This window comes from Theropithecus gelada, chromosome 7a (assembly GCF_003255815.1).
Source record: "Theropithecus gelada isolate Dixy chromosome 7a, Tgel_1.0, whole genome shotgun sequence".
Taxonomy (NCBI): Eukaryota; Metazoa; Chordata; class Mammalia; order Primates; family Cercopithecidae; genus Theropithecus; species Theropithecus gelada.
In genome coordinates this window covers 24,801,671-24,826,437 of record NC_037674.1, presented here as the reverse complement: position 1 = coordinate 24,826,437, position 24,767 = coordinate 24,801,671, and the positions used below count along the sequence as shown (strand labels likewise).

Sequence of the window (24,767 nt, the reverse complement as noted above, 5' to 3'; positions counted from 1 at the left end):
ATTGTAATGCTCCATATCCTTCAAATAGAAATAGAATTTAATTTAATTTAATTTTAAGAGTATCCCTGGAGTAAACAGCAGTTTTCTGTATAGACAATATTCAATGAGATAAGTGGTGTAATTATCTCTAATCAAGAAATGTTTCTCTAAAAGAAAATATGTTTGAAAGCAGAGTAATATAAGTTTTATATCAACTGTTATAGACAAATGTCTTAGAAAATAAATGACTCAAGTACCATTTTACATTAATTTCATTCAGTCTTACGTTTATTTTACAGATGTTTTATGAGTCATTTATTTTCTTGTAAACAACTTGTATAAGTTACTTCCATCATGAACCAAGTCAAAATCATGTAAGATATATACATATACACAAAACATGTAGCTGTATTTTTTAAGGTGTCAACCTGAAACATAAGCAAATGACCTTCAGTAATGTATGCATGTTATTCAGAATTGACTTTTTCAAAAGTGACAGTGAAATAGAAAAAGCCCAAATTATGAGCACTTAAGTTGAAATAAACTTGTTCCATCAATTAAGCAGAGTGACTGCTTAGCATGGAAGACAAACCGCTTCTGTCTGTTAGTGTTGGGGTAGGACCATTAATTGGATATGCTGTGTACGTGTTGGCTTTGCTGCCTGGAGGGAATGATTCAGTGTTTGAGTTAGGAAAGAACTGAGTTCACTTTCTCCACATTTCTTTATTGACTTTCACTTTGAAGGGACAACACAAAGGACTCTGTGGAGGTAGTGACCTCCAGCAGGCTGGATACTGAACCTGCTTCCAGGTTCTTCTCTTTTCCCATGAACCCTGGAGTCCACTATTGTACGAAAACACAATGATACATATGGTTGATAAAACTAATCTTGTCGTTGGATCACTTTACCCTAAGAAAGCATGCCCTGTAGCTGTTAAATAACAGATTTAAGTCAGAACCTTGGAATACACTAAAAGAAATTAGAAAACTAATCGAAGCCTGCAAGAAAGAAACACAAGTAGATAAATTATTACTGAAACCCAGAAAGTATAATTCCCCTCAAACCAGCATGAAATTCAAAACAGTTCCACATGATTGCGTAATTGCTGGTATCAAGTATCACTGAAATGTCCTGCAACAAGAGAACTGATTCCACATCATCCTCATTATTAGGGAATAAATCAAATATACTTCTTATTAATCCTGTATCTATTTTATAATGATAGCAAAGACCATTTAAATGGCATGTCTGGTTAACTAAAAATAATTATGTCATTCATTCAGGGATTTATAAAGAAAAACATTGAAAATCTTTAGAAAGTACATCAGCATGTGGTACAATTATAGCAATATTTTCTTTTGAAAGAATTTAAGTTGCAGCAGCTTGTTTCAGCAGGGTTAGAACTATATCAGAATTTGACGCAAACTATTCGGTTGTGCAATACACAGTGTGAAATTTATCCAGTAGCATATTACTGAAGAATGTCATGGGAACATCATTGAACTGTATTGCACAGACTTACGTTTCCATACCAATGTACTGATCATTTTCCCTATCATTTATGGCCTCTCAGGAATGCAAGGGACCCACCTTTCTCCTTTGGGCCAGAGAAGATATATTCCCTGAATCAGACAGGAGGAAATACTCTTTGTATACTCTCTAATCGCTAAAGATTCTAAACTTTTATCCAGAAAGAATTATTTCTCTGATATTGTAGACTGTTTACATCTGCTAAATATAACACTTCACTATGTTTTTTCAAAAATGGCTCCAGAATTATCAGAATAGGTGTGGATATTATAGTCCCAGAACATGTGAGAAAGTATCAGATTTTTATGTGAAATGGAAACAGTTGAAGCAATCTCTTCCCACCATCTAGAAAATCTCTTCCATTTTCTCGATTTTCCTAAAGTCTAAAATATCTTCAACAGGAAAGCAGATTTTCATTACATAGGATGAGAGATAAGTTTCAAAATACAAATGTACCCGGGAGGAGTTAACACCTATGCATACATTTATACTGTGTATAAGTGACTATACCTTCTCTGAGAGCAGAATTTGATTGGGCTAGAAGGAAGTGATCACAAGGGCACTAAGAATGACATTGAAGGGGGAAAATGGTCAGAAAAAGAAGTTATAGAAACTTTCATTAACGCTTTGTTCATAGCTACCTCTAGGAGTCACAAAGCATGTTATGCTACACTTTATCTAATTCAGAGACACCAGCTTAGATGATAAACTACACATCCACTTTCTCCCTTTATTTTAAATACTTACATGCTCCGTGAAATTTACTATCCAGTAGGTATACAATGTAATCTTTCTTCCCTCCCTCTTTAACTTGTGTTTAAATGTTCTGCTACCCAGGCATAAGATAATTCTAAATATTTTAGTTTCAAATCATGCTGGTCATCAGCATGGAAAAATTAAAGCATGATTTAAAGTCATTTTGGTCATTGGCTTTCTTAGTACTTTTAAAGCATATGTTCTTTGCTAGCAGTCTAAACAAGGAATTCTTATGTGGAGTAGTTAATATTTTTTCACAGAAATGAAAGTGAAAGGAAAAAGAGGCAGAAATAAAAACATCTGAGTTTACTTAAGAAGATAATTAAAAGATTTTAAAAAGGTTAAAGACACCCAAGCTCTTAGCAGAAACAATTATGTTTCCTCTCTATATTACCAGTGTATATCCAGCAGTTCTCTCCTGTTTCCATTGCCATCACATTAGTCCAGGCCTTCATTTTCTTGTGCCTCACCTATTATTATAGTTTCTTAACTAGACCTTTGCCTCCAGCCCTTCTGACTTTAACCCTTTATGTATTCATAAGATATATGTTATAAAGGTTACTCTTCTGCTCCAAAAATTTCAGTGGTGTACTCTATTAAAAGCAAACCAAAACCTCTTTTATTTACAACTTAGAAGATCCTTTGACTTCAAACAGATTTATTCATTGTCTTCCTCTCCCGTGCAAAATGTTGGAGTGTTTACCTGCTCTGCCTACCAGTTCCTAGAATTACATAGAATTCTCTACTCAAATATTTCCCAAGTATTGCCTCATAGACTGATTGCATGGAATCACAAGATGAACTCTAAAAGATTGTTAGGTTTCCACTTCCCATTCCTCAGAAAGTCTGATCCAATAGGTCTGAGGTAAAGCTTGATAATTAGTATTTTAACAGCTTCCACCTACCTGAATAACCAAATTGAAATTCCAGTTTCTCCATAGTGATTAGTAGTTTTCTAATCTGTTGTCATCTATTTTACTTTAAGAACATACTACTGTACTATTAATTAGCACCCACCTCTATTGTTCTCTTTTTATTTATAAATTTTGCCTATTTTTAAATCTAGGTTGTAAACTCTTTGAAGAGACTATCTTATGCTTCTGCTAACCCCCAGTATTGGTACAGGGATTTGTATTTGACACACCCTCAATAAATGCTGAAATAGATAGAGATACAAAAACACCATATTAAGTAGTGTGTCAAATTGTAAGTTGGCATGTAAACGTTATTATTCCAAGATTAAAGAATTAACAAGTTTCCTAATCATACTGAATGTCTGAAAAACTAAGGTTAGATTGAATAACAAAATATTTGCTAAATTTCCTTCTAATTTTCATTACACTTTTGAGTTTAATTAAATAAGCACAAAATTCCATGGTTAATTTAAATAATACTTTATATAAGATTGTATTTTATGATGCCAACTCAAAAAGGTTGAGAGAATCCCAAATATCTCTAGTTTTCCAATCAATTATAGGTCTCTCTTTTTTGATTTTGGCTAAATCTGTCTTGAATCTATTTATATTTTCAGCAAGCAACACTCATATTATGGGTAACAACTTACATATGTTTTCTATGTACTATGTAAGATAGCGTATCTATTTATCTATCTTGCTCCTAACACATTAACACTTTAGGAAGTAGGCCAGGCGTGGTGGCTCATGCCTGTAATCCCAGCACTTTGGGAGGCCAAGGTGGGCAGATCACTTGAGCTCAGGAGTTCGAGCAGCCTGGCCAACATGACGAAACCTGTCTCTACCGAAAAAAAAAAAAAAGCCAGACATGGTGGCAGACGCCTGTAATCCCACCTCTTTGGGAGGCTGAGGCAGGAGAATCGCTTTAATCCAGGAGGCAGAGGTTGCAATGAGTTGAGATCGTGTCACTGCACTCCAGCCTGGCAACAATGTGAGACTCCATCTCAAAAAACAAAAATAAAATTAAGAAGTACATTCTAGTTCTAATATTTCATGAGTCATCCAAGCCTCTGTTCTTATCCATATTATGATTTTATATACATTGAATACAGTCCATTGTAGTTTCTTAACTAGACCTTTATAACATTATAGTTTCTTAACTAGAAACTAGTTAAGGTGTTTATTATCACCTTAATAAACATTTATTATTCTAGATGATAGCCAAAATGTTTTTTAGGTATGTCATGTATGTCTTACATTACTCATTCATTCATTCTCATTGCAGGATGCTTCCATTGTACTGTATAGTTTTTATTAGTGCTAAGCAAGGAGAATGGCATCCGTCTTCCAGATGTAGATAGACCACACTGTTTACACAGAGATATTATATGTTCTGTTTTGCATCTTACATTCTTCCTGATAGTGTCCATTATTCTATTGGTCATTTGGAACCAGTGCATACTAAGATAACATTTTTATGGGAACATCCAAAATGATTTATTGGTGTCATTTTTGCAAGGAAATCAGTACTCAGTGACTTTTATCTTGTAAATATAATTTAAATTTTATTACAACATTTAATACATTAAAAGTCATCTGCCAGTTTTTTGCCTGCCTATATATAAATGTTCTGTCTTCCAACATTTAATCATCATTATCTTAGTTCATGAATTTAGAGATGTTAGCCTAACCTACAAACTTGGAATTTTCACTACACATACATACTTTTAGATCATTTATAAAAATGTCAACTAAGTTGGATCATTTTAGAGGAATCTCACTGTTAACACATTTTTATTTAAAATATTAATTCAAACTAATTCCTTTTCTGTTTATCTTTTAAGAACCAGTGATTCTCAACATGATAGACTAGGGATGGGGGCAGAAATTGTTGGGCAAAAAATATCCTTCGGGAAAAAAGTGTCAGGATCACTGCTTTTTTAATCTACACATACTCTCTGGAGATTCTGATTACCTACTCTCCCTACACCCTCATTTAGAAAATCCATCCCCTGCCTAACCCATCCCTCATGAGGCTTATCACAGTAGTTAGCCAATTAAACTAATAGAATTATTGTCCATACAACAGGTGTTTGGGGATGGAAAAAAAAATCACAACTTATTCAAAGCCAGGTTTTAAAAAGTGTCTCACCTCCGCCAATGAAAAAAATCAGTTTCATCCTAGGATAATAACAGTAACTCTAAAACAGACAAACAAGCAAACAAACAAAAACCTTGTTTGTTGAGCCACATCAAATCAGTTTGAAGTAGTCTAAAAAATGATATTTATGTGCTTATAAGAGCATTAGCAAATATTTACAATTTTCCCCTTACAGAAACTGCCTTGCCTTTCCTCAGAATCTATTCCATAAACATTATAAGTACTTTGTAGCAGCATAATAGTGAAACAGAGAAAATCAGACAGAAGGAACCATATGAGAAAGGCACAGAAGCATAAAACACTGTAGCATTTGGGGGTTAACTTGGTGTGCTTGCAACTTATACACAGTGAACTTCCAGGAAAAGAAATAAGAAATATAGGCAGGGCTAGACTATTAAGAACTTATGCAGCTAGTTGAATTTGGAATTTTTTTTTTTTTTTTTTTTTTTTTTTTTTTGAGATGGAATCTCACTGTGTCGCCCAGGCTGGAGTGCAGAGGCACGATCTCAGCTCACTGCAACCTCTGCTTGCTGGGTTCCAGTGATTCTCCTGTGGCCTCCCAAGTGGCTGGGATTACAGGCACCCACCACCACACCTGGGTAATTTTTGTATTTTTAGTAGAGGCAGGGTTTCACTATGTTGGCCAGGCTGGTCTTGAACCCCTGACTTCAGGTGATCCACCTACCTCTGCCTCCCAAAGTGCAAGATTACAGCTGTGAGCTACCGTTCCTGGCCGAATTTGAATTTTTATTCTGTAGGGGATGATAAGCCACTGAGAAGTTTAGAAAAATACTTCTAGCAGCAGTGTGGGAGATAAATTGGCAAGAGGAAAGACCAGTGAAGAGATTGTGGTACTGATCTAAGCAGGAGCTGTTGGAGGCCTACTCCAGGGCAATAATCATCAGGATTGGGAGAGAGTGAACTTGTTTCCTCAAACAGGTTATATTTCCATAAATGGTTCATATAGATCCTGAATCTATTTTGAGTGATTTAAGACACAACCTCTTTAAAGACCTCAAAGTATTGTTGATATTTAGAGAATCCAATAATGCTATACTTATCACGACACAGTTCCATTACACCAAAATTGAATGTATAAAGTGCCTAAGTTAGGACCCAGAGAATAAAATGTATTTATTTATTTTGAATGTAATATCGTTTATAATTTATCAATAATCTTTCAGAATACAGTCATCCTTTCTATACATGCCAAAGTCTTCACTAATCTAAGCTGCTTTCATAATCTGATATATCATATCTTATCTTTCAAAGTTGTATTGTAACTTAATTGGAAGTAAAATGAATGAGAGAAAGAGGAGAGAAGAGCAGTCATAGAATCCGTGAGCAACAGTGAGTTAGCTTTCCTCTTCTTGGTAAGAGTCACTGTAGCCTACCTACCCTTACCTCCCTACTCTATGCTTTCCAGTTCTGTGCCAAGGGAAGTGGATCATGCACAATGAATCAAAGAGATACAAAGTTAAAATAGAATCAGTAGAGACTTTTTAACAAATTATATTAGAAATTATATTTGCCCATGTGGAAAAGAGAATTATGAGACTGGACTAAAAATATTGCTGGACTAAGGCTGGCTCTCTAGTGAGTACAAGGGGAAAAAGGGTTGTGATTAAGAAATATCATCTGAAAGCATCTATTTTTAGTAAATATATGTTAGGAGCTTACTATTTATCTTGCAAAATGCATGTTTAGAAATTATTTTCTGCAAGATATTTTAAATAATGAGAACATTTTCAGTGCACTCATATATGATTAAAGTGCAAAAAAGCAATAGTCAATCTTTTTTTCATCCCAGATCCTCCTAAGTCATCCCAGATCCTCACACATTTCTCCTTTCCCCGTGCTCTCATACTACCTTTAAATACAGGTTTTTTGGCCGGGTGCAGTGGCTCACGCCTGTAATCCCAGCACTTTGGGATGCTGAGGCGGGTGGATCACCTGAGATCGGGAGTTCGGGACTAGCCTGACCGACATGGAGAAACTCCGTCTCTACCAAAAAAATACAAAATGAGCTGGGCATGGTGGTGCATGACTGTAATCCCAGCTACTTGGGAGGCTGAGGCAGGAGAATCGCTTGAACCCAGGGGGCAGAAGTTGCAGTGAACCGAGATCACGCCATTGCACTCCAGCCTGGGCAACAAGAGCGAAACTCCGTCTCAAAAAAATTGTATTTTTTTTTTTTTTTTGAGACGGAGTCTTACTCTGTCACCCAGGCTGGAGTACAGTGGCACAATCTCAGCTCACTGCAGCCGCCACCTCCTGGGTTCAAGCAATTTCTGACTAATTTTTGTATTTTTAGTAGAGATGGGGTTTTGCCATGTTGGCCAGGCTGGTCTCGAACTCCTTACCTCAAGTGATCTTCCTGCCTCGGCCTCCCAAAGTGCTAGGATTACAGAGCCACTGCCCCTGGGCAATAATCAATCTTAAAGCTACGTGTATTAGGTAAATCAGGATACCCTAGTAACCATATGTAGATATGAGCTCCCAGTTGTTTAATTTGAAATTAAATCAATACCATAATTAGCATAAGAAAATTCAACTTGAATTTCACATGGTATCTCTTTAAGTTTTAATGGAGTATAAAAATTTTTCCTCAGAAAAAATCAGGATTGCTGTTATTCTTTTTGATGCTTTGAGAATGTACATATTGTACCTGCACTATTTGAATACATAGTGTACAACTTATTCTAACCATTATCTGCAGGGATTAACTTCATATGCCTAAATTAAACAGAAGTATGTGGCTCTTTCAGAGATAAACAGGACATCTAGCAGTAAGTAGGAGAAGTATAGAGCATGAAATATGCAGTTTCTCAGATTAGCTAAAGTCTGCATTGAAAAATAGACGTGATGTCACATAAGCCACTCCTCTTTTCATAGCTTTGATAATGGCCAAGGAATGTGTATTTAATGTTTTTCAAATCTACATAAAATGAATCAAAGTTATTGACTGTATACCTACTCAGTATCTAACATTGCGCATGGATTTGTACAGGGAACACAAAAAATAAATTGTTAGCTCTCTATCTTTGAGGAACTTTTGAGATAATGAGACTTGCAGTTAGCCCAAATGACAAGGAAAACTATGAGTGGAAAAGTAGTAAGGAAAAGATCTGTGTCACTAGTGCAGTCAAGGAGGACTTCGACAGATAGGAAGAGGAAGTCCATCAGGATGGAAGAGAGATTTGAGTTAGAGAGAAACAGACTAGAAGGAAATAGACTAAGAAAAATGGCAGAGGTGGAATGAAGGGTAGTATTTTCAGGGAAAGGCTGGCCCCACAAGATGAATATCACTCATTCTTTATGGTCTACATGGATGCCAGCTATCAACACTGAACTTTGACATAGTGGAATTTGGCTTGGACAGTATTCCCTTAAGAAAGAAAAATTAAAAACAAACCAAACGCATTCTGAAAAAGACAAAACAAAGCACAATCAAACAAACAACGATCTTCTTTGATATGTCCTCACACACAAAGATTTTCCCTCTAATATGTCTCTGCTACGGACAGAAAATTATATTGCCAAAACAAAGAAGCTGCACAGTTTTTACAAGTGCCACAGGGGTTTTAGATTGTTTAATTATTATATACATGACTGGTATCAAGAGTCCTATTTTTTTCAGACTATAATGGATACAATGTGTGTGGGTTAAAATATTTGCTTTATGACTTGGCTGTTGCTAGAACATTTTTGGGATTGGCCAGTACTCCCACCTCGAATATTTGGTAATGATCGCCTGAACTGTGAAGAAATGTCAAAATATAAGTAGTAAAAACGTAGTCCTTCAAAAGGAATCCTGGTACCACAGATTTAGAATTTGAGCTAATTTGAGCACATGCATTCAGACTTTGCAGTGGAATCAGAGATCATATATGGACATCCACTACACAACTAAAACACTTAAATTATACGTCATTCCACTAAAATCAAACTTCACCTTCCATAAGTATGACTATATGTTTGTCTCAACATATTGTTATCTGTGGGTGGATCAGTATTTATGTACTATGTAAGTAACTGTGCAGCTTACCTACTTCTAGGGGCACTGAGTTTTTCTGGACTTTTTTTTTAAGGCTTCAGAAGTAATTTTAGCAGGTACTAGGAAAAATGATATCACTTTTCTTCCTCTCTTGTGGCTTGCCTCTTCCATGATACCTGATGCTCTGGCTTGACGTTCCTTGCACGGGTTGTCACAGTGCTAACAAAAACATAAAGTCTGTTGTTGGTAGAGACAAACTAGGCAGTGGTGAGGTGTGGTGTCAAGGGAAGAAAGTGATAGCTGTGGAAATTTCATCTACAGGCAGTGTGTGGGTGGATAAATATTTAAGAATAGATTCTCCAGAAGAAAAGAAAAGTCTCTAATGTGTGGTATTTGCCCATTTACATTGTGTAAATACCTCCACCATGGCCAATTTTATGCCCATGTCAAGATACCAACATAGTGTTGGGAAGAGATGAATGTGGAGTTGGAAAGAGATACACTCAGGAGCCACGATGAGCCATCTCCAGCACACTACCAGCTACAAATCTCAAGCACAGTTTATGTCATGGACTATAGCCTGGTTTTGGCCCCTGAAAATGTGTAAAACCATTTTTGAAAGCATAAAATAATAGTGTAGAGCACTATATAAATACTAGTTGTAATTCTCCCTCAAACTCTATGAATTTACATAAAAGCAATATTTGTAAAATGTAGAAGAGATAAAACAAGAGGACTTTAAGATATATTAATTAAGATAAAGATAGAGGATGGGGAAAGAAAAGCACTTCACACAATGCTGAAATGCAGGTTCATTTAAAAAATCTTTTCACTCTTCTATCTCAAAAAAAAAATAAAAGAAAACAGCACTGCAAGAATGTGCAACACATGGACTAGGAGGTTCAGAAAATTCGTGGAATGAATTTATTACAGGTGTTCTGATTCTAAGAGAATTTTTGAATTTGTTGCAGGCATCACGTGGTGTGCTGCTCCCCTAGAAAGCACCTAATGCAGAGAACCTATTGGGAGCCTACTCCTCCATGTTTGAAAGTAGCCAAATGTACAAATCTCTCCTCCTCTGGCCAGGACAGCTGACATCTGCACACCAACTACAATGTGGTGTGAGAAACATACACACACACTCTTTCTCCTGGACAAATATTCAAAGCATTTTGAAACTTTCTGGGAAACTCAGAAGATATTCAGTAATGTTTGTATATATATCACCAGAGAAGGAAGATATATTAGTTGAGTATTAGCTATATGACTGTAGATTTTGTGTCTATTTTAATAGAAATTAAGGACAATCAAATGAATTGCCTTATTGTTCTGGATAGCAGATCAATATTTTTATAGGCAGTGGTAATTTTTATCAACTAGTCTCATAAAATCCCAGCACTTTGGGAGGCGGAGACGGGTGGATCACGAGGTCAGGAGATCGAGACCATCCTGGCTAACACGGTGAAACCCCGTCTCTACTAAAAAATACAAAAAACTAGCCGGGCGAGGTGGCGGGCGCCTGTAGTCCCAGCTACTCGGGAGGCTGAGGCAGGAGAATGGCGTGAACCCGGGAGGCGGAGCTTGCAGTGAGCTGAGATCCGGCCACTGCACTCCAGCCTGGGCGACAGAGCGAGACTCCGTCTCAAAATAATAATAATAATAATTATTATTATTACTAAAGAGAGTAGTAGATGCTGGTCAGTCTAGAAAAAATAGACAAAATAGTGGTGCGGGGGGAAAATACCTTGAATTCATCTGCAAGACGTATTTTTTGTTTATAAATTGAATTTATAGAATAAATTTCTAAAAGACAAGATTTTAGGAACTTCAAAAATATCCACAACTATAACTAATCCTATTGCTTTTATGAAACATTATTATGAAGTTGATTTTGAGTTTTGCTTTCTGATGTATTAGATTTTCATTTGTATGAAAGTCAGAAAATATGGGAACATAAAGTTCCCTCTGATTTCTATAAAGGCAAGAGCTTGGCAATGGTAAAAAGCAATTTTTAGTCATTCTGTTCTTAAAAGAGTTTCTTCTAGTGAGTATTATCTTAAAATGCATGAAGTGTGTTGAATCTTAAATTGGTAAAGAGGGAACAGGAAAACCTTGGATGAAAAATAATCCAAATAAAACCAAAACCTTTAAATGAGAATTAATTAGAAACACAAGTTAACTGTGCTGGAAGTGCATGTTTATGAGTTTAAGTGACCTTTAAAGATGACTCAAAGCCAAGTAATAGCTTATTTGTGGATTATGACTATTTAAACGTACTATTTGGCAAGTGGGGGAGAGTTCTTTTTCTCCACAGCATATTAATTCAGTATAAATGAATTACTATACATTGGAAATTTATTGTCAGTGGGACCTGAGGACCACTTCGAAAATCCTGCTCCAAGATCATACTCAAATCAATAGTTTATGTTGGTAATTATAAATACCTTCAGTTACCCATCTTATCAAACTGAAGCCCTACCTCAGCACCTTTCACTAAGTTTTCAGAGAATTTTTATATGTTTTATCTCATTTGATCTCCCCAACAACAATCTTGCTATGAAGTGAATATTGTGCTTTTTGGGAAAAAAGCATCATCAATCAAGAAAGTGATGCCTAACGAAAGATAAATAACATCAGTAAAGGCTTAACTGTTCTAACGTTAATTAGATGTTTAACTTGTGCTAAAATTAGCACAAAAATGATTAGATTCATTTAATCGTAAGTTTTTTATACCATTATGAACACTTTCCAAAAATATACCATTTAACTGATGACTATAAAAACTCCTGTTCTCTAATATAATGCATTAACCAATTCTCTTAATTTTAAATATACTAAATAAAGCCTCAAGACTTGCCATCTATTTTCTAAATACTGAATTAACAGACATTGGAAATCTATTGTCACTGGGACCTGGGACCACTTCAAAGATTCTGCTCTAAGATCATACCCATTTTATGGACTCATTTTTCAAGTCTGTACTCAAGTTTTCTCTCCTCTTGAGAAATGGAAGTAGAAAAATTTCTGTTCTCTAAGGAATTTGATAATACATTCACTCATAAAAAGTTATAGATTTTTAAGAAAAAGTGATTCAGGTATTTATATTTTACCGAAAAGTTCAGTCCTCTTTATTTTCCTGTTTTAGTTAATGGCATCATAATTTTCCAAACCATTCAGCCTTGAAATTTGAATGCTTTTAAAAAGAATTCTCCCTCATAACCCACATCTAATTATCGCTTTGTATGGATTCCACCTACAGGGTAGTTTACACGCTGATTTGATTTTTTTCCATTTCTATTACCAATACCATTGCTACCACATTTGGAATACTATAGTATTAAACGAACTCTTTCTCTCTTGGCCTACTTTCTCCCCATTCCAATCAATCCAATACACTGCTTCCGCTTTCCCAAAGAAAAAACACGGTTAAAAGTTTTAATAGTTCTCTACTGTTCATGAAATGAAACCCAGACATCTTGCTGTAAATTATGGAGTCTTCCTATTTTGGCAGGCATAGTGGTGTAATAGTAAAAATGATACTGTCCTTGAGCCATGGCTTAAATCTAGATTCATCCACTCACTAGCTCTGTGATTTTGAGCAAAGTGACTTTTTCAATTCTGAGTTCCCTTCTCTATAATATGAAGATATCTTTTTAAAAATTAAATTGAATTGAATTGTAATGCACTTAACAGAGTAAAAACAGTTGCCTTTTTCTGGTCTTATTTTTCATCAACAAAGTTGGACTGCCACTGGTTCTCACAACTTTGCATCTTTTATTTGTGACTTCCCATAACCTGTCAATACCCTGTTCATCTTTCAAAGCGAGGCTCAAGTTCCTTCCCTGATCCTTTCCCCTTTTTTCCTTTTCAGAAATTCACAAAATATAGTATCTCTCACTCTTTTTAGAAAGAACACTTATCCTGCCTCATTTTGTAGTTACTTATGTTAGTTATCTGTCCTTCCTCAAAAAGGAGAGATAGTTGAAGAAAAAAAAAGTAATTCCTAGTTTTATTTTTATATATATCCAGTTGAATGCTTGCCTATAGTAGAAATGCTTAATTTATTGAATAAATGGAAATATAATGGTTGGGAAATTTTACTTCAAGTATGTTACCCACATAGCATTGCATTTCACATTAACCTTTCTTAACCCTGTCAAGAAATTTTAATTGGCAGAAATGACTTGTCATATAAGACACTGTCCAGCTGCTTTCCCTTTCCATTATTTCTTTCAGCTTCTAAATAGAACTCTGCACTTTGTACTTCTTTCACAAAGCATTCTATTATGATCATCAAACACATTTTGGGAACTGGGGTAATAATTCAAGTCTCAGAGGGAAATAGGGTAAAAAATGAAATTCTAAAGAATTAATTCTGAAATATAGCATATCTAGAAAAAGAACTGAAGAAAACTCAATCAAATATGTTTAACAAAATTATAATACAGAGTCTAGACTTACTTTTAACATTGTAGGATGTCTTGTAAGTTAGTAAAAGGCAGAAGTGACATCAATATGTGGTCACATTACAACACGTACCAGCATATTGAGCCAGTTCTTAGTGATTTATGTTAATAGAAAGCTCTTCTAGAGTGTTTCTGATACTCCCCTAAACAATAGTTCCTATTCTGTAGAAATTTCCAACACATTTTGAGCACTCGAGTGAAAAAGTAAAAGGAGTGTATTTCTGGGTACAAAAAGAAAAAGAAGAATAAAACCATGGTTCAATAATACCCAATAGTGATAAGATAAGCTACTTGAGACACACTGAAAAATTTCTTCTACTGACTGTACCCAAAGTGGAGAACATTTTATTTTCTCCATTTTAAGCAAGAAAATAGCATACATAGATGTTTAAAACATCAAAACCACTTATTTGTTTTAAATGCTGCCATTTAAAAATATGTCTGTTTAGAAATATAGGACATTAGATTAAAAATTGTTAAAAATATTTCTTAAAAGACTTTTGTCTAAATCCAAAAACTTTTTTATAGCTGATGATGGACCTACCCAGAAATTCAGTAAAGAATATTTGTCTTATCTTTTTCAGAGTAGTGCAGTTGAGCACCCATATGGTATCATGCCCATTATTTTTAACATTGCTGTACTACAGTGTTTTTACTTAAGAAAACACACAATTTGTTTGAAAAATGCTGGTGTTTTATGCATTTTTTTGCACACAGTATTCATCATGAAATAGATACTCTTAAAAATGAAAGCTGTTGGCTGTATGAATATCTTCTTTTGAGAACTGTCTGTTCATATCCTTTGCCCGCTTTTTGATGGGGTTGTTTGTTTTTTTCTTGTAAATTTGTTTAAGTTCTTTGTAGGTTCTGGATATTAGCCCTTTGTCAGATGAGTAGATTGCAAAAATTTTCTCCCATTCTGTAGGTTGCCTGTTCACTCTGATGGTAGTTTCTTTTGCTGTGCAGAAGCTCTTTAGTTTAATTAGATCCCATTTGTCAATTTTGGCTTTTGTTGCTGTTGCTTTTGGTGTTTTAGACATGAAGTCCTTGCCCATGCCTATGTCCTGAATGGTATTACCTAGGTTTTCTCCTAGGGTTTTTATGGTATTAAGTCTAACATTTAAGTCTCTAATCCATCTTGAATTAATTTTCGTATAAGGAGTAAGGAAAGGATCCAGTTTCAGCTTTCTACTTATGGCTAGCCAATTTTTCCAGCACCATACAACATGGAATACTATGCAGCCATAAAAAAGGATGAGTTTGTGTCCTTTGTAGGGACATGGATGCAGCTGGAAACCATCATTCTCAGCAAACTATTGCAAGAACAGAAAACCAAACACCGCATGTTCTCACTCATAGGTGGGAACTGAACAATGAGATCACTTGGACTCAGGAAGGGGAACAACATCATACACCGGGGTCTATCATGGGGAGGGGGGAGGGGGGAGGGATTGCACTGGGAGTTATACCTGATGTAAATGACGAGTTGATGGGTGCTGACGAGTTGATGGGTGCAGCACGCCAACGTGGCACAAGTATATATGTGTAACAAACCTGCACGTTATGCACATGTACCCTAGAACTTAAAGTATAATAATAATATAAATAAATAAATAAATAAATATGCTCATGACAAGTTTCTGAACACTAAAAAAAAAAAAGAAAAGAAAGCTGTGTATAAGTACAAGTTGACCTTGATTTTCATGCCAGATGAATTCATGACAAATATAAGCACTATACATTAGGGATACCATGGCCACTTTGTTAATCACCTAGCAGAATGCCTGACACATAGCTGAACAGGAATATCACCAGACTTGAGGTGCCTGTCACATTGCATGCATACAAATCACCTGAGAGGCCAATTAACAACAGAGATTTTGACTCAATAGGTGAGGGTTGAAGCTTAGGGAATATGCTTTAAAACAAGTAAAATAGGTGATCCTAATACAGGTGATCCCCCAACTACACTTTAAATCATACTGCTGTATAGGGGCAAGGTACCTGTTTTCCATCCCACCTCACTAAAATCCCTGGAATTGGCTAATGGAACAGGGTGAGACGGAAGGCCTGCAGAGAGTGCTTTAAGAATATATTACCGCCGGGTGCGGTGGCTCACACCTGTAATCCCAGCACTTTGGGAAGCCAAGGCACGCAGATCACAAGGTCAGGAGATCGAGACCATCCTGGCTAAACAGTGAAACCCTGTCTCTACTAAAAATACAAAAATTTAGCCGGGCATGGTGGCACGTGCCTAATAATCCCAACTACTCGGGAGGCTGAGGCAGGAGAATCGCTTGAACTCGGGAGGCAGAGGTTGCAGTGAGCCAAGATTGCTCCACTGCACTCCAGCCTGGGTGACAGAGCGAGACTTCGTCTCAAAAACAATAAAATAATATAAAAAATAAAATAAATAAAGAGTATAATTATGGGGAATATCTAGATCTTGGAGACCTCTTCTAGTCTTAAAGTACAGATAAGTTGAGTGGAACCAATGTTTTCTCATTAGTAGGGAGTTCCACAGCAGAACTGAATTTACTTGAAGATATGCTAATAGGTAAATACTTTCTATAAACAGAGCAGGCACTCAATAAATATTGGCTCTTATTATTACCAGGACTTTTACCTAGGATGGTATTAGTGTTTCTTCATTTACTTTATAAATGATGTGTTTCTGGAATTAAACTGGAAAGGGGGAAAAGAGAAGAAAATGCGTAAGAGAGACCCAACAAGTGCCCTGCCCTCTATGAAACTTCTGGAAATCCATGGTATATTTCAGAGATTCCAAAGCAGTTTATTTAGTCTGTATTTCTGAGGATGAAATGCTAACTATATAATCTTCAATATGTCATTCACTTTGTATTTCTTTTATAAAAGTATGCCCCATCTATGTTATACATTAACTAGAGGTGAAGCAGAGTTTCAAATCTACACCTGTCTGACACATCTTTTCTATCACACCACACTGCCTCCCTAGCCATATAAACTTCCTAGGAGATTTGAGGATTCAGTTTAAGAGAATATTAAAATATTGTATCACATTTCAAGTGATAGAATAGTAGGACTTGGTGACTAAAAATGGGAGCTAGAAGAGATGGAGGAGTGCAAGGCTTTCATTTTGGTCAAATGAGTAAGTGATGGCAGAACTCTTATGTAAAGTGTATAAGATAAGAGCAGGTTTGAGGGGGAAGATCATGAGTTCAATTGGGAACGTGCTGAAATTGAATTTCCTGGAGGTCATCAGGAGAGCTGTCTAGTGACCATTAGATGTATGTAAAAAGAGCTCAAGAAAAGGAAAAGACATGAAATTTCAGAATTCAGATTAAACAGCATCTGGGCCATAATTGAAGTCATAAGTCTAGATACAATTACCTCGGAATGTATGAGTAGAAAAATATGGTTGTTATGAGCAGAGTAACACATGGTCCCTGACGGTCATGTGGTCTGCACTGCACTGTCCTGCATAAGAGCCACGTGCCACATGTGGCTACTGAACCCTTGCAATGTGAATAGTTGGAATTGAGGTGTGCTGTAAAGAAAAAACATGCATTGGATTTTGAAGACCCTGTACAAAAAGGAAGAATGTAAAATATCTCATCAATATTATTATACTGGGCCAGACACGGTGGCACATGCCTGTAATTTCAGCACTTTGGGAGGTGGAGGTGGGCAAATGGCTTGAACTCAGGCGTATGAGACCAACCTGGGTAACATGGTGAAATTCCATCTTAAAATAAAAAATAATAATAATGATGAAAATATGTATGTATTTTTATACTGATTATGTGTTGAAATGATTTATTACATTAGATACAGCATATTCAAATTTTTTAAAAAGAAAAATACATTTGTTATTACAGAGAATATAAAATGGGAACCAAACATGCTACTACCACTTTTCGTTAACCTCAATGCAATATTTTAGGATGATTATCTAAGATTATTTATGAAAACCACACTTCCACAGTGGTAAGAGAAAGGAGAAAAGTGATTATTATATTAGCAGTACATTTTTTAACTAGAGTAATTTGTGAATTTTGGCCCTATGGAAGGAAAACCTTTTAACGTGATAAAAATTTAAAGTGATAAAGTCCTGACTTTGAATTATTTAAAATATTTAAAGAAATTTAGTTTTATCATCTTTTTGTTTATACCATAGTAAGCAAGGCATATAACAGCTAACATTCACCGAGTGCTTATATTATTCTGTGCCCTGTGCTGTGATTCACATATACAATATTTATTATTTTAATAATCTTGTAAGCACATAAATTAGATACTATCTCAGTCACCCAATAAAGAAACCAAGATTCAGAGAGATTAAGTCATTTGCCCAGAAATGATAGGATTTCTGTCAAATCTCAGATTTGAACCCAAACTAAGGTCTTTTTATTATATTTCCTAAAGACTGCATCCAAAAGAGCTTTCTTTAAGGTAGTTGCTTAAGTTAAAAAAACAATAATAACTTGTAACTGCATTAAAAAATCTGCATAGATATTTTTATGAAGAACCAGAAAATAACATCCAGTTTCTCTGGCAGCTTTTTACTTATTAATTTGTTTACCAAACTTTTTTCCCACAGCAAGTATAGAAATATATGTCAACAAGGGTTCATTTCAATCTTCATAAATTTGAAATAGTAAGGTAACTAGCATTTAAAATTCTGGCTGGGGCCGGGTGTGGTGGCTCACACCTGTAATCCCAGGACAATGGGAAGCCAAAGCAGGCAGATCACTTTGAAGTCAGGAGTTCGAGACCATCCTGGCCAACATGGTGAAACCCCAGTCCAGTAATATTTGTACTAAAAATACAAAAATTAGCTGGGTGTGGTGGCGTGCACCTGTAGTGCCAGATACTCAGGAGGCTGAGGCAGGAGAAGTGCTTCAACCTAGAAGGCGTAGGCTGCAGTGAGCCAAGACCGTGCCACTGCACATCAGCCTGGGCAACAGAGCAAGACTCTGTCTCAAAAAAAAAAAAAAAAAATCTGCTTGGTATTAAATCAAATTTTGAATCTATGTCAAGTAGTGATGTAGGATATCATATTGAGAGAAAGTTTCTCAAATAGCATTTTTTCACTAGTTATTAAACACAGTCTCTCAAATTCTGAGAGCATCCTGGATCCTGGAGTTACTGGAAGAACCGCATGCAAAATAATTCCTAGGAGATTACAAAGTGGGTCTTAGTTTTTTTCTCCTAGGCAAAAGATTTACTTGATCTCTCTTGATTGCTATATAAGTATTACTTTTAAAACTCACTTAATAAATGATTCTAAATAAAACTTAGGAGTATTAATCCCCAATAAAGCCTTCAAATTTAGAAGACATGTTTCATGATTTGAGACATGCATAAAAATTAGAGTTAAGTTTGGCTTGTGCTGTGTTTCACTTCGTGTTTACTGAAATTATCAAGGTCGATGAATGTGTAGTCAATACATTTAAAGTTGAAGAGGAATTGTAACAAGCTTCAGAAAAAAATATAAAGACTAAAATTTTAGTAATGTTGAGATTTCAGAATTTAATCTCATTGTTGATATTATAATCTGTATATACATATAGATTTCAGCAAACATATATACATGTTTCTCAGCAATCCATAGACTTCTCTGTAATTTTGAATGTTGCTTAAAAATATATACTATTCATTGCAATACTTTACAGAAGAAAAAATACTTTATCATTGTGATACTAATTTTGTGTCTAATAAAACTTTTTTAGTTTTTATAATTTCTTCTTTCACAAAACCTTAGCCTCTATGATACATAAATATATGTAGTTGTCAAGTTTTCTGTAGAAATTGGCAAGTTCTAATTGGTTAAAATTTTAAATGACAGTATTATGTATTTTGTATGTAAGTATCCATATTCTTAGTTAATATTTGGAAACAAATACATATAAACCCTAAAGAAAATTGTTTTCTGATATACTTTTTCTAGGTCATGGGATTTCTATCCGACTTAAAATTTTGATTGAATTAAACTATCATTTAAAAAAAAAAAACAACTGTTTTTAGACATATATTTCCCCACTCACAGACATGCAGATGGCACTGACCAGGGAAATATATTTTCGGGGGAAGGAGCATTCGAATGAGTTGATTAGCTGTAGCTATGCTAACTACATCTCTAGTTTAGTTTTTTTCCCAAATAGGTTCAGCCTACATGTGGAAAAGAATAACTGGGCGGCCTCAGACAAAAAACCTAAACTATACAATTGCCTAACAGATTTTACAGTAAAACAGATGAGGTTTATTTTTAAATGAACTATCATAACAAACTCAGTGTTATTAATTTTGTTAAACTGGATTTAAAGATCAAGAACATAATTGAAAACCTATGATGTGGGAATCAAGAGGCATAAGGAAGTTTTTGTTCTCTAAAATGTCTGTCTTATTCAGACTCTTGCCGGCCGCAGCCCTTGAATTGTGCCATTGGAAACTAATTGCTCTGCATTAAGCATCATATTTTCAGGGGCACATAACTAAAGAGTAAATATTTCTGAGAAAGTTTACACGTTGAACTATTTACCATTAATAATGTCAGTTTATAAAATGGCTCTCTAATGGTGTGCTTGGCTAAGAAGGGTGGCTTAAAAGTGGCATTCAGGATAGTTTTGAAGGGTCAGTGTAAGGGAAAAATATTATCTGTAGCAACATAATCAGTGACATAGGCCCAAAGAAATAAACTCTAGACAGTCAGGAACACAATAAAAGTTCCAAGATTTGGAAGAAAGAGATAGCCTGTATTGACAGGAAACTGCTAAAAGATGATGAGGAGGGCAGTGAACACACACTTCATCAGTTGTTCAATTTTCGGTTATTCTTCTGTTAGATGAGTCTTGACATAGAAACTAAATTCACTCTTCTGCCATTCTAATTCCATTATTGTGAATTTCTTTATAGTGAATTTCCCTGTAAGACGGCATGTTTATTCCATAACTCTGTTTTTAATTTGTTTCTTCTCTGTCTTACGGATTTATACAACTTTGGCACATGCATTGCTGATCCATTCCTTATGGGCTTATGCAACCACATTTGTATGAATGGCAGTGTCACGGTCTAGTTTGTGATTGAACATGACATTTTCTTTGCATATGTCTGTGGAGTGTTCCCTCTATACATTTCTAAAAACCTGTTTTCCAACTCAGAAATTATAACATTAGAATTCACAGGATGACAATATCTCTAAAGTTAAGTAATCTTTATGGATATCTGATCTCGTTTACATGTATCTTTATTTATAATTGCCTGTGATACTGGGATGAAGCTAACAAAATTTAAGAAAGAGAAAAGCAAGGCACTATAAATACTAAAAGCAATTGCACAAGTATAGAAACAAAGGAGACCTAACTTGGCAGCAATTCATCTGAAAGGGAGCTGGACAAACTTAAGATGAGCCGACAGTATGGCATATTTGCCTTAAACTATATTAATGGGAAGGCAAGCTTGGCTGCCTTAATAGAAGTGTAAGGTTGCCAAGGAGGCAGTAATCTTGCTGATTCTGGCCCCACCCTGCGCAATTTGGAGCACTGCATTCTGGATATCCTATTTTAGGTGGTATTCTTAAGAGGACTGGTGGGTGGTGAAAATCTGAGAAATCATGTTTAAGTGTAATGGTTGAGTGAATTTACATTACTTAGCCTAGAAAAGATAAGATTAAATAGAAATATAACTGTCTTTATATACTAAAATCACTGTCCTATAGGGGACAATTTGTAGATATAGAAGTAAAAACCATTTACCGATTTATGGTCTTATTTTAGATTGATTTCATGATTGTTTTATTCCATATAGAAATAACTAGCAATAAATACTAGGAGCCCAATAAGAACCTATGCAGATGGAAATTAGGCACCAAGAAAAACTTAGACTTAGTAATGTAGTGTGAGATAGTTCTAACGTGAGCACTTCTCTAAAGACTGAAGCTATCATTCAAGTCTCTGTTGGAATTCCTATCTGTTAGCCAGACCAGCATTTGAAATAGCCAGAAATTACTTATCCACGGGATGAGTGCAGACAGAAAAGAATGTTATTTCCCCTGTGAAAGTGTTTTTTTAGTGGCATATCCATATTATTCTTATGCAAAAATAGAGTCTGAGGAAAGGGGCTTAAACTGAAGCAGGAGTAATTTCCCTAAATATGAGAAAGTATCCAACTATTAGGGTAATACACTATTGGAATCGACTGCTAAAGAAAATTGTAGAGGGTTCTTTCTTGGAGAGCTTCAAGAAAAGTTTTTCCAGTTATCTGTCTTGGATTGCTTAGACTACTGGGTATTTGAGGGAGCCTTCCTTATCAGAGTGTGACTGAGAAGAAATTGACAGCCACATGTATTAAAAGCAACATAGTTTATTTTATATATATATATACACACACACACACACATATGGATGTTCATCAAAAAATAGTATATGCCCATCAAAGAATATTTGGAAATCACTGAAAAAAGTAAAGAAAATAACCAGAAATATCACTATTGTAATGTAGTATATTTATTTTTAATCATTTTTCTGTGAATTTTGATTAACTTATGTTAGGAGTTTTTTAAAACAATAAATATACTCTTTTAAAATTGCTTTTTAAATTTAAGCACACGAAACTTACCCAGTCACTTTAATGAACAATTAATATGCACTTCAGTTCTCTATTGTGGTTAGTTAAAGCAAAGAAATGGAGAAAAGGAATTAAAAGAGGTAGATGGAAAGAAAGGAGAGAAGGGAAGAGAAAAAAGAATAAGGAAAAGAGAAGAGGCAGAAAAGGTAACAGGAAAGGAGACAAAGTTGGAGGGAGATGTAGAAAAAACAGAAGAGCTGGGGAGACAACAATAGTGAGATGTGAGGAAGAAGGTTGAAAAGAAAGTTCTAGTAATTTATGATAGAGATCCTGAGATAACCTTCATTCATCTAGCCCTCAGATATGTTAGCGGTAAATAGGAGCATAATATGTTGCTTCATATTTCTGTCTTTTGAAGTTCTGATAAGTTTGGTGATTACTGATTATAAATCTGTATATGCTCTTGGACATTAAAATAATTTTGAACTCTCAAATCAGTAAGATATCTGGAGCTTTTGAATGGCGAAGTTCTTCTCTGGTTGCAGAAGTAAAAGCTGGGTCTGTAAAGGACAAGAGCCTGAGGATTCTACCTCTACCTTATGTTAATCTGCATGAAAAACAAAAGGCAAACCAATTGTTTCTTCAATTCATTCTCGTTCTGTGAATCTTGGATTTTATGTTTTCTCCATCATGTTGGTGACCAGTTAGTTGAATTAGTTTGGAGCAAGCAGTAATGAGGACAAAGTCATTCCACATAAAAATTTCCTTAAGCATTAACAATTATCCATGAATAGATTGCATGTTTTACCCAAATCATCTTCTTAAAAAATGAAGGAGATGGTTTTGAAATCTACCAATTTGCATAAATTTACCAGAAAATTCACTCCAAGCAAATACACTACTGATGGTGAACATTTATTTTAAACCTGACAAACAATACATCAATGCATATGCTACCAAGACAGTAATTAAATCACATTTAGATTGAGAAGCTCTTATTCTAGCATGATTTCTATACTAGCTACCATATTGTTCACTTTGACTCTTTTAATGCACATCTGGGTATCTAGAAACATATGTTCCAAATCTGACTCTATCACTAACTAGCTCTGTAATCTTTGCTTACTTCTTAACCTCACAGAAGCTCAAAATGTATTTACATCTAAGTAAAGTTCAAAGTGATAAGAGAGTATTTTGGCAGCCATGTTACAGAGTTTCTTAGTTAATATTCTCAAGCTCTTACAAGTGTCAAAAGAAATAACAATATAGTGCAAGATTATTTACAATGGGCCTGGTGGATTATATAATAACACTTTGTCCACCTAAATTATTATTACAGGGATCACTTTTTGAAAGCCTTACATCAGTGTGGGAAACCACAGGCTTGCATGTTTACCTTTAACATGATTTTATTTAGTGTTTAGGGTAACATCAGTAGAATCACAGTTCATTTATTCAGGATGAATTCCCGCACCCCCAAATTCCAGTGAGTGTTCTGGTTATACCTGTCAAAATCTCTAGAAACTTCAGAATTTCCAGAGTATCTCTCTGCCTTTTATCACTCCTGCTTTCTTGATATATCTGTATATTGCTTTTCCTTCTCTTTAGTGAGCACTCCTTCCTCACTTCTCCCCGTTTGTATCTTTCTCCATTTACTTCCTAACATCCTTCCCTTAATTCTGTCTCTCCCATTTATCCTTGTTTTGTGCTATCTTCTCTTTTTTAATACAAAGTTAAAATATGTTTTGAAGCATTTTATCTGTTCACTAGCTCTGTGTTACCACTTTCTTTGCACCATATTCTCTGGCTAGACAGGACAGAGATCCCCATTCCTCACTATTGTCCTAATGCATCTGCACCTTTTTTTCACATTTTGTTCTCCTCTTTAAAAAAGCTCCTTACCCTCTATGAAATCCTCCTACCAATCCTTCCTTCAAGCAAATGCACCTTTACCAGGACATTTTTCTTTCCCAGTTCTTCTAGAAGAACTTTACTTCCCCTTTACCTCCTTAGGTGCACCCAGAAATATTCTCTTTCAGTCTCCTTATCACTCCTTTGTTCATATGAAACTTACTAGCAACTATCGTAACTTACCAAATTATTTCCTATAGAAGTACATTAAAGGTAAAAGTCACATTGTTTATCTTTGTATCCATTATTACACAATGTCACCTGTACATGGAAGGTGCTCCATGAGTACTGAATTGAACTGTACTAATTTAAATCTTAATAAACTAGATCTAATTGCCCTTTGAGTCCATGTAACATTCAGTTAAGATTTTCTAAGATGAGTGGTTCTTAACTTAAAAAGAAAAAAGTGTTCCCATATTTATCAATGAGTGAAGTCTTCCTCAGTGAAATTGTTGTCAACCTACTCCCAATTATAATACACTAATTTCTTAATCTTGACTTAAAA

The 24,767-nt window shown here is 35.2% G+C and overlaps 2 protein-coding genes across 4 annotated transcripts in view; one reads left to right on the top strand and one right to left on the bottom strand.

The window, feature by feature from the left end:
* The window catches only part of FAM227B (family with sequence similarity 227 member B), a 279,192-nt gene that overhangs the window by 131,220 nt on the left and 123,205 nt on the right, over positions 1-24,767 (top strand). The gene's annotated exons all lie outside the window — the stretch shown is intronic.
* The window catches only part of FGF7 (fibroblast growth factor 7), a 67,665-nt gene that overhangs the window by 19,554 nt on the left and 23,344 nt on the right, over positions 1-24,767 (bottom strand). The gene's annotated exons all lie outside the window — the stretch shown is intronic.